Source organism: Xylocopa sonorina, chromosome 5 (genome assembly GCF_050948175.1).
Source record: "Xylocopa sonorina isolate GNS202 chromosome 5, iyXylSono1_principal, whole genome shotgun sequence".
In the NCBI taxonomy this organism is placed as follows: domain Eukaryota; kingdom Metazoa; phylum Arthropoda; class Insecta; order Hymenoptera; family Apidae; genus Xylocopa; species Xylocopa sonorina.
Window position 1 is genome coordinate 10,728,303 of NC_135197.1, and position 13,959 is coordinate 10,742,261.

The following is a 13,959-nucleotide window of genomic DNA, read 5'->3' on the forward strand; positions in this document are numbered from 1 at the left end:
GGAAATGCGAGCGATCGCGAATTATGAAGCGTGGAGCGTACCCTGCGAGAGGTGCACGCGTTCAGAAGAGAACAGATAACAGAAAAAAACGAATGTTTTTATAAAGGGTCTGTCGAAATGCTCGTACAAATGTTTCTTCGTTTCGAAAATTCGACTATCGATACTTATGAACAGCCAAGCTACTGGCGTCTGAAAAATCTCACTCCCGCGGAAACAATTCACTAAACTCTCGAGTTTGGGGGTGTACCCGGGGCAAAGACAAATCGTTCGAAACCGCGAGAGAAACGTATGTAGGTTCCAAGTGTTTTTGCGATTCTTCCATTTGTCGCGCGGAAGGTAATGCTTCGGGGCTGAAACGATATCTATGGGGATCGAGACGGGACGGAGAATTGGAGTGCGTTATTAACGAGACGTGTACTAAACGTTTCGCGGTAGAAACTGCGGGTCAGTGGGCTCGCGAAGAAAAATACGGCCATCAAGAATCCAGCGCGGTAATAATCTTCGGTCACAGTTGTAGGATATCGAGCGTCCGCGATATATCGGGTGTCCCGGACCGTTCCGTTCCACGCGAAAAATGTTGTCGATGATTTAAGACGCGGTTACTCTTTCCTATAATCGACGTACGCCTGTATCGTACGAACGCGTTACTTTTTTTACGCTGTTCTCGCGGGCGTAGACAAACGATGGATGAACGAACGGAACGCGAGAGATCGGTCGAGCGTTCGCATCGATCGAACAGGGGTTGCTTGGCGAGCAACTTTTAATGTATTCGAGCTTCGCTGTCTGAATAACACGGGGCGAGGTTCGACGCAATTTTCCTCGATGCAATTCGAACTTTTCGCGGTTCCAAGCGTTCGGGAATCTTTGTACGAGCAAACTGAACGAGATCTGTATGTACACGGGACGGTGAATAGCCGAGTCGCGTCTTCCGCCAGCTGAAACAATAAAATCTGAATCGTTCCCGGTTAGAAACGCGACTCGCGGAGAAATCAAATGAGAATTGCTTCGTGCAAACTTGCCCCGCTCTCGGTTACCTCACATCCGACGCGTTAAAAACTTTCGCGCAGCCTCGAACAAGTTGCGAAACTTTTTACCCCCGATCCTGTCCTATTTCTGGCTCCGCGTCGGATTAACCCTTCGGGCGCGGCGTTAAAATATTAATTTTTTACGCGAGGGACTTTTTCCAGGCTTGAATTATTGTTTCTTCGTGGCTCCCGTGTCTCTGCTCGGCTTTATTAATTAAGCGTCGATAACTGAAATTAATTGAACGTCGGAGGGATCAACTTTCGATACGTGTCAATACGGTGTCGATATCCGCTTTTAAACAGGAGGCTCATTATCGACAGCTCGTCGACGCGGGCGCGTTTCAAAAATCCGACAATATTTACCGTATTTGTCGATTTATCTCAATACGACGATCTACATTTCCGTCGATCATTTTCGAAGCGACACGATAGATTGGCGCAATTTCGAACGGGGCGACCAGCTCGCGGTCGGTGCTTCCGATAGGGAGCTGCGACGGATAACTCATCAGTCGTTGATATTGATGCCTGCCAGCCCTCGGGGCTGCGGCTCCTCCCCGGCAAAACAAAGTAATTTATCTGCACTCTGATCCCGCTGTCTTACGCTCCGAATTGATCTACACGCGTAGACAGCCTCGTTACAAATTGCCAGGCAACCCTGCTACCTACTGTTTCGAGCGGTCTCTTGAATTTGCAGGTGTTTCCGTGAGATGGAGATTTGCATACATTCAATGTACGTAGAGCTAGCTGCGCCTCTGTTTCATCAAACAGAGAACCGTGCTGGAGATGAAACGGGCTCGAACTGATGAAATTTCTTGTTAATTCCTTGACTTCTGCGCGAGTCTGCTCGAATTACCCTCCAGTTTCTACACCGTTTTTTTAATGATCCTTTTGGACACGTTTAATTTCATCTGCGAGGTAATTCCGAGGCAACAGACGGATTACGCGACGCAGAATGCAGCCAGCAGCGATCCCTTCTCGCGACGTTATTGCGCTAGGATATTGTTCGATCGAGAAGAACACACGCGCAGCGTGTAATCAGAAACGGGATCCGTGCACATCAAAGGACGAGACCTCAATCAAATCCAATACCGTCGACGTTGTCGCGACCAGAAATTGAGGATGGTCCGTATCCATGGACGAAAAGGAGTCTTGTGAAAAGACCGCAGCGTCGATCCAGTCGGCTTTCGTTCGACAGAGACGGAATTAAATTAAACGTTTGCTTTAACCAGCGTTCAATTTTAGGGTGTAATTCGTTCGTTCGACGCGACCCTCTTTTCAAACGTGGCGGAGCAGCGCGTTGCTCGCGTTGCACATTTTCCCGTTCAGCAGGTATCTTCGTTCTGACACCAATTTCCCGGTGAAAGTCGATAGCGGCTCTTGAGAAGTTCGCTAAATTCGCAATAATGCAGAGCGCGGGTATCGCGGGCGTCGAGTGTGTTTCGCAGGCTGATCGATAGGGGTAAGAACCGTTCTAAACAGGGCCAAGTGTGCTTGGCTCTTGTTTGAGCAGCGATGCGACACCTGTTCAACGGCAGGGAATGCGGCCACGAGCGATAATGAATTAACTAATCTCTCGTCTGACACGGATATTAAGATTCATCCGGGGGCCCACTCGTCCTCGCCTATGAATTCGCGACGACAGTTCTTCCTTCTCGATCGTTACGATAAGAGACGAACCTTGGTAACGACGTACATGCATACGAAAGGCAGTTCACTCTAAGCTACTTCAATACCCATAGGCGCATGAATGGAGAGTCACGATTTAACTTTCAAAAAGAGCATCGATATCCCGTCTAAAGATATGCACATACATATGCTTCCACGAGTGCACAGAGGAGAAATAAAGTCAGCATCCGGGGGGTGTGTCACGTTTGTGATTTATAAGAAGATATTAAAATTCCTGGGACGATAAACCTACCCCTTCGAGTATCGCGATACGAAGAGGAGGCTCGCGTTGCGCTCAACGTTCTCCTCGTATAGTTCCCCGCACTCGAAGGCAAATGGTCGTAATCCAATCGCGTTCTATCCACTATCTTTCAGTTTATGGTGAACCGGAAACGGTCCCTCCTGCCCCGGTTTCCTTACGACGCGACGTATACCGAGGTGGCGAACGGAACGAGCTTGGTTTTTGCCACGAGAACCGCCGTTACGTGCAGCGTAGATACAGAACGGAGCCTCTCCACCTGATAAGATTTTATGACAAGGGTTGTGCAGCGAAGAGCTTCATTCGCGGCCGCTCTGGCTGCGCTCTTTTGTCCCGCGCTCGCCTCGCGTCCCCTCTCTCGGATCGATCGGACTTCGATACAAAAAGGAAACCGCGGACGGAAGTCGATGATTCGATAAGTAGGTTCACGCAACGAGCCATCCACTCCCCTCGTCCGCGTTCTATTTTAAAACGGTCCACTTAACCGGCGCGAATAATTGGCCAACTCAAACTGAATACAGGCACAGCGCGATAAAATTAATTCCAAGGCGAAACTACCGCGTCTGCCCGGGACGAATTAAACCTGATAATGTAGAGACGCCGTGGATTTATTATATTATGCTTGGTACACTCTTCCCTTCTCTAATTAAACTTAAGAGCGAACTGCATTAAACGTTCCTCATTGCCATGTTTATCGTCCCGCGCCAAACATTTCTCACCGGCGAGAACAATTCCGTCTCTCGACGATCCGCAGACTTCGCGGGGACGACTTCCGCCATAAATGACCGATTCAATTTTTATCCCGGCGACAGTAGTCGGTCAGCGAGTATATAAATCTATTTCAGTCAGCTTCCGCGACGTCTGTCGCCGGGGATGGTCTTCTTGTCCGCGAGGATCCACGCGACGCTTCGCAATCCCGTCGATGAATTATCTCATGACCCACCCCCTCGCGACGCTCGCAATTAATGACGCGACATTCGTTTCAATCTCTACCCTGAGCTGCCCGGGTGAGTTTCTTTATTCCCTCGAACCGCGGATATCGCCTTGAATGCGAGATAAATCGCTGGCATATATTTTCGCGATTCACTTTGGACGAACCTTCGTACACTCGCGTTCCCACCCCTTCGAATCGGATCTCTGATTCTAAAGGGAGGCGAGCAAGTGTTCCGTTGCCTTCGAGAATTATGTTCCATACAGTACTACGTAATTCTATACCCAATCATATTTCCTATCGTTATACGTATCGCCAAGAATTATCGGGAACGAATAGAATTAATTGGTCAGATCCGTTCGCGAATAAATTAATTTTGTCGCACAAAGAGCCATCAAACGCAGCTTCGACAATTCGATGGAAGTTCGATTCGGAACCGATGGATTTTTTCAAAGCATCGAATCCCTATTTCCGTCGGTGATAGCTCACTCGGCACGAATTAACGCCTCACGGCCAATTACGCGGCAGATATAGCGCGGTCGCGCGATATATAGCTCCAGCCATCTCACGGGGATGAATTTTCGCGCGGCCGCTTTTCGTCGCGCGTTGAGTCTCTATTTTTTTTTTTTTTTATCGCTTTAATTTCCTATTCGATCACGACACCCCGTGCAACACCGTTTCGCCGTTCCACGCGTTCGCGACACTTTTTCACCCCCTCTGTTCTCGGTCATTCTCATCTTTAGCGCTGGCGAAAGTTCGCAGACGCGAGAACTCCCCGCTGATTCTGAAACGCGAAATGAAAATTTTCCTTTGCCACACGGGGCGTGGCTCGCGTGTATGATGTTCGTGTAACGAGGATATTCCCCTTTCCCATTGTACTTTATTCCGCAAAATTCCGGCTGTAATACACAGGGATTCTGAAAATTGCGGTTTCCGCGGTAGACGGACGAGCTGAATATGAACACGCGCGAGCTGTTTTTCAGCTTGTTTAAGCATTAACTAGTGATGGCGCGTACGGCAGTTATACGGAGTTTCAATCAAAAGATTTCAGCAAATTAATCCATCTGTACTAGGTAATTTCATAAAGATTATTCCTCCATTTTCGTGAAAAGTGAACTGAATATTTCCACTCGCTGGCTCGCTCCTCGATTTCGCTGGTAACATGTTTTTTCATCCCGTTTACTTTGAATCGAGACGCGATATAATCCGTTTAACGGCGGAGAAGTTATCCGGTCCTTTAAATTCGTCAGGATTTCGGAGAACTGGGGCAAAGTGTACACGAGTCCAGCAGGGTGTAACGCGTATATTGAATTCCACGGCGATCGCAGCGATTGTCGGACATATTATTAATATTAATGCGGCGAAGGATCGCCGCTGATTTGAAATGTAGAACGGGGTGGAGGACGCGGAGGGGGTTGCTCGTTACTTATAGAAGCGGAATATATTAATTTTCGCGGGGACACAGGGCCGCGGGTGAATAAATTTTGCAACTAGCCGCAGCCAGCAACTTTCGGCGCACGGGCCGAAGTTTCGAGCCTGCTTGACGCTTTTTGCCGCCGCCACAATTTCCCGAGCCAACCCCGTTCCTTCCTGTCACCAACTGGAATTTTCCACTTTAACGTATCCGTTGCTCGAGAGCCTCCCAATGGCTTTAATGGTCGTTTTAGTTGGGTATCGCGCTTTGCGCTTGCTGGTACCCGTCGATTTTTTTTTTTTTTTTTTCGAACGGCAATTCGTGACGCTGTCGATAAAAATCGTAGCTCAGGGGATGATTAATGACGGGAACGGAGAACGGTGCACGGTGAGCCGATAAATTGCGCGAGGCAACGGTCAATTCGCTGTGAAAAGAATCTATAAACGTCCTCGAACAATCGTTGCCGAATGTAAAGTAAGTTCGATCCGCTGGGAACGGGGTCGGAAGAAAATTCATCGGTTTACACAATTGTAAATCAAAGCGAGAACCCCCGGCCAGATTTCGACGCCCGGAATTTTTCTCGAGTTTCGCCGCTATAACTTTCAACGAACTACCGCGGGGCCAGTGCATTGCTCGTTGAAAAGCGGAATAAAATCTCGATCCCCGCTGGTTGAAGCTTTAAACCAAGAAGTTCACGAATCCTCCGGGATCGTGCGAGATCGTCGAGAGCGGCGCTGTGCCGGGTAACACGTTTCCCGCGTTCCACGGCCACCCCCGCAGACCGTGCTAGTTGCTCGGACCAAAGCTGGATTAGCTTCGGCTGTACTTGTTTAAATTCTGGGAAAGTCAACCGCGGAGGTCGCGTCTCGATTCCCTTTCTTCGACGCCTGCCTGCAACTTTTCTCATTAAAATTTCCGCCGCCCAGAAGAGTCCCGGGGACAAGAGCTCGTTCCAAGGAGCGGGCTCGCTCGCTCGAGTCTCACGTCCTCGTGCATATTTTCCAATTTTCCTGACGAGAAGTTACGCGGTTGAAATTTCGTGTTCCACGGTCGAAACGCGAATACCACTCTCATCACAACGGAGAGAGATTGCAATTTGATTCGACTACTCGATTGTTTTTACTTTGCCCCGCGAACGTTGTTCCCCTTTTTCATTACAAGTTCCCGTGGAAGTGGCTCGTCGGAATTGCGCCGTCATGCTCGATTAAAAATATTTCGCGTGTCGACTGTATCGCGCGACCTTTTCCCTGTTTCAACTTAAAACTTGTCACGGCTTGAATCCGTTCTCGTTTATTTTTTTTCGCGCAGAGAAAAAAAAGCTGTTCCGTCCGGTAATACCGTCACGCGCGTCGTAACTCTCGATAACGAAATGAAATCCGGCTTGCGTACTTTCGAGGCTGAATTTAAAAAGCTCCGATACGCGTCAGCGTTCTTGTTCTCATAAATTTATTTTAGATTGGACCTGCACGGGCGCGAGAAGATGAACGAAGCATTGTAGCGACGATGACGGGACTTAACAAGAACATTGGACCGATCGATTCATCCTGGACAAATCGGTTCGCGCCGGGGAAACACTCGAATCGGGCGTCGACGAAAAAAAAAAGGAAAAGAGGAACATTCCATGCGGGTATAAATCCTTCGACGAGCAGAACGCATCGATCGGTAGTTTATCTTCCGGCTGAACGACTCGGAATCACGGGCCAGCGAGAGAATAGCAAGATTCGTTGCCGATCCTCGTAAACTACTCGCGCCTTCGAGCCAAGTCGTTCAAAGTCTCGAAATAACTCGGAACATTTGTCGAGGACTACTCGTTCCGCGTGCTAACATCTCTTTAGTAACTGCTGATCGATTTTACATCCATCGATCCACAATAACATCAGCTCCAGCCTTTATTCCTCGAGTTCTCTCGAGTGATCATTAATTTGCTCGCGACGTAACGTCGGACGAAATCGAAGTAATCCACGGAAGAAGGAAGCAGAGAATAATAGCAAAAAAAGGCAGGGAAAACAAGAGAACGCTGCAGATTTAATTCCAATTCGGAGGTTTTTCTCTGCCTCTGTTTTTTTTTTTTTTTTTTTTTTTTATATATATCCCAACAGACCGCGTTGGAATTTAAATGAAGTCTATATAATGCCATTACACGTTTCAATCGACCGCTTGGCCCCCTCTATCTTTATTCACGGGCGCACGCCGCGGATTCGCGTCGTTCGTTTTCAGCTACGTTGAACTTTCCTCGGCTGCCCTCGTATATTTTATTGGCAGATACGATTCGAAGCTCGCAGTGTAATAACCAAGTAATAATTTTCGTCAACGACCCGTTAATCGCGAGGTCGAACCGAGCTCCGTCTCGAACAGTTTCAGAGCGGCTGCTCGTAGCAGCCCTGCGTCTGACCAATGACAGACGCATTCCACTTGACCGATTCTGCGGCTCCTCGCAATTACCGTTGATAGCTCTTCGTTTAGGAGGATTAGTCAGAGGGACGCGGAATTGTTTTTTAATCGATTCGATTGCCTCGACGTCTTCGTCTCATCGTGGCATCGATCAAACGTAAAACAGTTACCCGCGAAATTCGAACCTCGAATTATACCATGCGACGTGCATGTAACGGGGCTATTAATCATTGGAATAATGCGGGGAAAGCGAGAGCAAACGAAACGTCGATCGTACGGTTTCGACTCGCGGAAGATCGACTGGATATTAAATCGCGCGCGAAATTGAAATCCTCGCTTAAAAGTATCCGGCGTGCGCGATTAATCTCGTCGAATCGGTAATACGCGTGTTCGTTTTAAGTGGTTAACTCGATGTTGAATAGCGTGTTTCCCATCGATGGACCCGTTCGTTGGCAGCCGTTCGTCATTCTCTTTCATATCGTCTGTGAATCGCGGAAGCACATTACAGTCGGATTATCCTTGGGGACGGTTATCCTCATCCTGAATAGTGCGACGGTGGCTACCGATCGTTTTTACGCTTCTCGCTTCATCCAGATTAAATTCCCTCGATCTTTCGTCGTGATTGTGAATCGCATTACACGCGCGCACACGCGGCCGAGGGTAAAATGAGCTTCGCGTATCGCGAATAAATAAGGTCGACGTGGATAATCAGATTACACCCTGTCTACGTTACCGCCGCTGGTAATTCGGAGCACGCGTGGATTTTCTTCGAATAATTTCATCGGAATTAACAGTCTCGCGGTGGAGGCTAATATTTTAACGTAACGAATCGTTACGCTAATTATTACGCCGGTAACAAAGGTTATTATTTAACGCGAACAGCGTATTAAACGAGACTTTTGTACGGGGATTATCCGCGCGATACTGGGAATTACCGTGGATTTTAATAAATTCTAATTAATCGAACTTTACGAGGATAGAATGCAGAGGGTGGGACTGCACCGGATGGCGGAAGAGGGGTGGGCTAGGTGGAAGAAGGTTCTGGTTGAACAGTACTCACCCGCAGTGGAATCTCTCCTCCTATTTGATTCATTAACTAATACCTCGTCGAGGAATATTTATCATTCCTCGTCCACTCGGCGGAGTTTACACAGTTGTTGAATGTGCACGGAGTTCCATGTTGAATCTGCACCAAGTTTCCTGTCGTCGTAGGATGCTCTGTCGCGATCGTCCGCCAGCTATATTAATCAAACACACTTAAATAAGCGCGTTTCAAAGGAGCACGCGACCGTGTCCCTTGGTGAAATCTGCCGGCAGAATTTCGACACGCCGCGTTTAACGTTTTATACGGGCCCCTCTTAACTGTCCTCCTCGTAAAAAAGATGATTCCAGGTCGTTTCGACGCAATAGAAAGGAAGGAGGGAAGAGAAAAAAAAAAAGGGCTCTAAATTCGTAGCCTTTTAAATCAAAGGCCGGCCCGTTTTGTTTTTTTTTTTTCGAGCTCTATATTCTCCGACTATGCCCCTCGTGTGTCATATATAACACGAACATTTATAATTGTTTCAAATGAAAAAAAAAATTGCGCGTTTATACGATGGATCCTCCTTTGAAGTGGCGCTGAAGACCCGTAGAAAGGAACAAAGTAAACGCGAGGACGAAAATCTCGCGCAAAATGTTTTACGTGTAAAGCCTGGAAAATTACTTTCCTCGACTTAACCCACTTTTCCCGTCGTTTCACCAGAACGACGAGAATCGAGTGGGCCCTTTCGTTAGCTGGAAGCCAACGCAACGACGTCGATCGTCCCCGCGGCCTGGCTGAACGAAACAGTTTTCGGCCAGAGCGTTCCTTTCTCGCACCTCGCCCCAATCCCACCCCTCGCTGAACCCCGTAATTATCCTCGCGGTAATGATACCAAGCCGGCGCGAAATTATTTTTCTCCCGATCCAGTGGAGAACTGTCCTCGTGTCCCGAGGGGATGGCGCGGCCAGAATGGTGCTTTCAATTCGTTTATTTAATAACTCACAATTGCTTTACATATACAGCTTCGCGAGCGGACGCGTCCAGCCGTCCTCGCAAATTATTCCCCAACCCCTTGCCCGTCCTCCGCCTCTCATTTCCTCGGCTTTTCTTCCGCACCCTTTCAACCGCCTCTTCGCGCTCTTCCGCCGCCCCTTTTTGTCCTCTCCACTCGTGACAATGCGCCGCGCGTCGGCCTGGACGCGTCGAATTTACGTTTCGTCGAGTTTAACGTTCCTTTACAGCGGTGATGTCGATAAGTGCGAGGGACTTTTTTTTTTAAAGGTATTTTTATGTTAACTTATCGCGTATCGTAGTACGGTTTTATATATAAACAGCTATACAACTTATCTCGCTAGTGTTCATAGTGGTAACCCTTTCACACGCACTCTCTCTCTCTCTCTCTCTCTTCTTCGTCTTTCTTTCGTACTCGAGTATATACTGTGGCAGGTGGGAGCACTTTTGTTCACTCCAGCTGAGATGGTCCATCTTTGTTTCCATTATTGAGCAAGAAATTCGAGAATCAATGGTTTCTTTACGATTGGCTAGAGTAGCCAAAGATAGACCTTGGATAATATTGTTAACGATAAACAACGGTACTGCCCTCCTTAACTGAATTGTCCTGTCTAACGATGTCTTCAAATATCCTCAGGAATGTTTCGTAAAGGTCTAGAAACCATCTAATCGATCAATCCTAATTGTTTTATTACTCTATCTCACTTTTATCGAACCAGCAAAACGTTCGTTGGAACCATCAAACTAAGGAGGACAGAATGATACATGTTCAACAACGAGTGAATCGAAGATCATTACGCATTAATTCGTATACCGACGATCAAATTTTTTCAACAACTCTCGCCAAACCGTCTCGATGGTTCTTGATATGAATTTATTCGAGACCATCGTGTCCATCCGTTTTGATTCAGATGCGCAGCGTCCAGAACGCTGCCCTTAGACGCGAAGCGACGTAACAGCGGGTTATTAATTAAACGTCCGAACGCGTTGATCGTACAATAAATACATTCGTATAAATTAGAACGCGGCTGCAATGTCGCGCCTGTTACGCTTCTCGAGAACGCCGGTTTAATTTAGCTAACGGCACCATTTTCACCCCTATTGTTCCAACATCCACCCCCTTCCGAACAATGGCCGTCTTCGCGATACAAGTTTAAGCGAGACCCGGTGAAACGAGTCCACGCTCGATTGTTTCGTAGGACGCACCGTTCGACGTGAAAATACCGTTCGACGAGGTCTGCAAATCTCGTTGCGTACTTCCGAATTAAACGAAACTCGGCGAGTTTCCTTGCACGCGCGCGGTACCCGCTGGAAGATCCCTCTCGTTCCGGAGAGAGCGAGTTAAGCAGCGGAGATGTCGCATAATTTCTGCTGACAGCCTGTTTCAGATAGCGTGAGGATCTTTCGGAATATTGATCAGCTCGTAACCAAAAGATGGAAGGTTCGCGGTGAGGGTATCTCGAGTGTGCGAAGACAGAATTAGGGGGTGTAATATCTCCTTGGAGAACGGAGATTGTCACCATCTTTCGTCGCGATCAAGTGGAAAGATCGTTCGAGAGATCCACTAATTCAGGGAGTGAAACGAAGATATTCGGCTGCGGTTATCCACGGTGGAGGGCCGTGTAACACGACAAATTTCCAATTACCTTTAGCGACAGCGAAACAGGAGCTCGCGAAGCGTCTGGACAGAGCAGCCAGATAGCGGCCAAATTCTCGTTGTAAGGGTAGCCGCATTCGAGGAATGCGGTCCGCCAGCCGGAAGATCAGCGACCGCGGGAAGAATGTGCAATCGCATCTGGGCGAAAGGTGCTTCTGAACCAGTTGAACCCGCCGTATTATTGCGAATACCAAGTTGGTTCTTGTATCGCGGTTATCAAGCGTTTACCAGAGTCTTTGAGTGGATCTAACGCTGCCGGCGAATTATGATCTTTCGCCCCTTCTCAACGTTTGTGTAACGTGCAGAATAAAACAGATGTTCGAGAACCGAGGAGTTATCGTCGAGATCAATAATAAAAAAAGAGAAACGTGTACACGTACAGTTGGGAAACAAGACAGGAATGTTAAAGAAGATAGCGTGAAGCATAAAGAATTTGACGGCGCCTTCGAGGGAAGAATAGGTCAGGAGGTCAGAAACATTACATGGGAGGGTATTGTAGTGAAAGAGGATAATATATATGGAAAGGCGGCTTGAAATTTTGTTGCATCCTCCAACGAGAGGGTGGGTAGTGATCTTATCTTGTGTAAACGAATTGATAAGGTTATATATGGTTATATGCGGTTATGTACTATAAAGTAGACGTGGGATAACTCCCGAGGAAGTCTTTCGACCGAAAGTGTACTCTTAGCGAAGATTCGATAACAGACGGGTTGCATCGACTGATGGAATTTAGAAAATTGTCTAACACGAGATGAAATGGTTCGCAAAGTTTTTCTGACGGTTACGTGGTTACAGTAGAGCTTTGCAGATACGTCGAAATTGCCGCTACGTTTCACACTTCCGCATATATGCTCGCGTCTCAAAGTGGAAGGCGGAACGCGTTCGAACGATACTTGTTTAACTACGCGACCCGCTCGATGCGATAACGAATGACGCAAAGCTGATCCTTTTTTACGCGTTGGCTACGTGGGACGTTTAGATTTTTGTCAGAATTTTTTTTTTGTTCAAAAAGAGAGGATCCGCGATTCTGACGCACCGCTGACAGCGCAATTTCGTGAAATTCTGACGCGCTCATCTGACACTGCTGTTTCCACGCTTCCCGATGGAGGCGAAACTTTGACGCGTCGCGCGTTCGCGACGTAAAATAAGCATCCTGCCCCAAAACGAGCTCGCAAGGAGGGTGCCTTTACTCGAAAAACCTCGATCCGTCAATTGTCGCCTCTCACCTCGAGTGTGCCAGGAGTGGAGTAACTGAAATTACCGACAGGCGAGACATCGAAACACCCCAGCGTAGCCAGTCGTAGAGCCAACCCTGCAGTCCGTCGAAACATAATTCCCCGGTCTGTGCGCATTAGGATGTCCGAATTATTACAATACTCATCGTCCACCGCGAAACGAAATTCTGTCCAGCTCCTCGTGACACAGTTCCTCCAGTTCCCGGCGATGTCGGACCGCGCGTAACATTTCCTGTCGCATCGTGTTGCCGCATTGCAAACATAATCTCATTACGAGCGTGACAAGCCCCGAAACTCGGCTGGACCACCGTTGTCCGTTCTCTCTTAACGCCTGCTCGTTTAACAGGCGCGCGTTCCGCGAGACGATCGCGGACTCTTCGCTTTTTACTTACGATCCACGTTCCCTCGCGTCGGATCGTTGGGTACAACCGATCGTCCTCTTCGTACACGTCCTCTAATGGATATAAATTTCGATCGATCCTCCTCCATATCACGCGTGTCCAGCTTGAATTCATCCGTAATTGCTCGGGTGTTTTCATCGAATTTTTTTCGAAATTAATCTACTCCGATTTCATACAATAGAGAATTGCAATATCTCGTCGAAACAAATTGTAAAAATTGACGAATCGTTGATAAACGAGATAAACGATTTCGATTAATCGAGACGTACACGCGCTCGAGAGGGAAGTGTACTCGTAACCGCGATTGATTATCGCACGCTCGTTCCGGCGATTGATCAACAGTGGATTATGCGCGACTGAGAACACCACTCGTAGAATTATACGGCCGCGACTCGGCAGCTGGCACGTCGTTTATAACGCGACAGAAACTATTTCCGGTCCTGGTCGAGCATTTTTATCCGAATACGCGCGAGATGGATGATCCCCGTGCGTGAAAAATTCCATACGAATTTACCATGCGCCCCGAATAAACGTCAACCCCAAAAACCGTGCGAGATTTAATCGCACCCTGTTCGAAGGATCTACGGCACACCCGGAAATCTCGTTAACCGAAACGCGTATATCTCCCGTTTTTCCCCTCCAGTCATGGATCACCAGCGAGGATCTCGGGTAACGAGATTAAATTTTGTCAAAAAGGGGCGCCTTCGCTGGCGCGCTTCCTTCGAGAAGACACAGGAGCGAGGGTGGTATCGTCGAGATTAAAGGTTCGATTCGACGACCCCCCGCTGGTCTAAACGTGGCAGGTGTTTCTATTAACGAAGGATCTTTCGTCGAACTCGTTTAAATCGCGCTGCGCCCGGTTAGAAATGGTATCGATCGTACCCAACGGTGTTCGATCGATGGTTCTTGAAATCAGTGCTCCCTACCTGGTTCCGGATGAAACATTCAT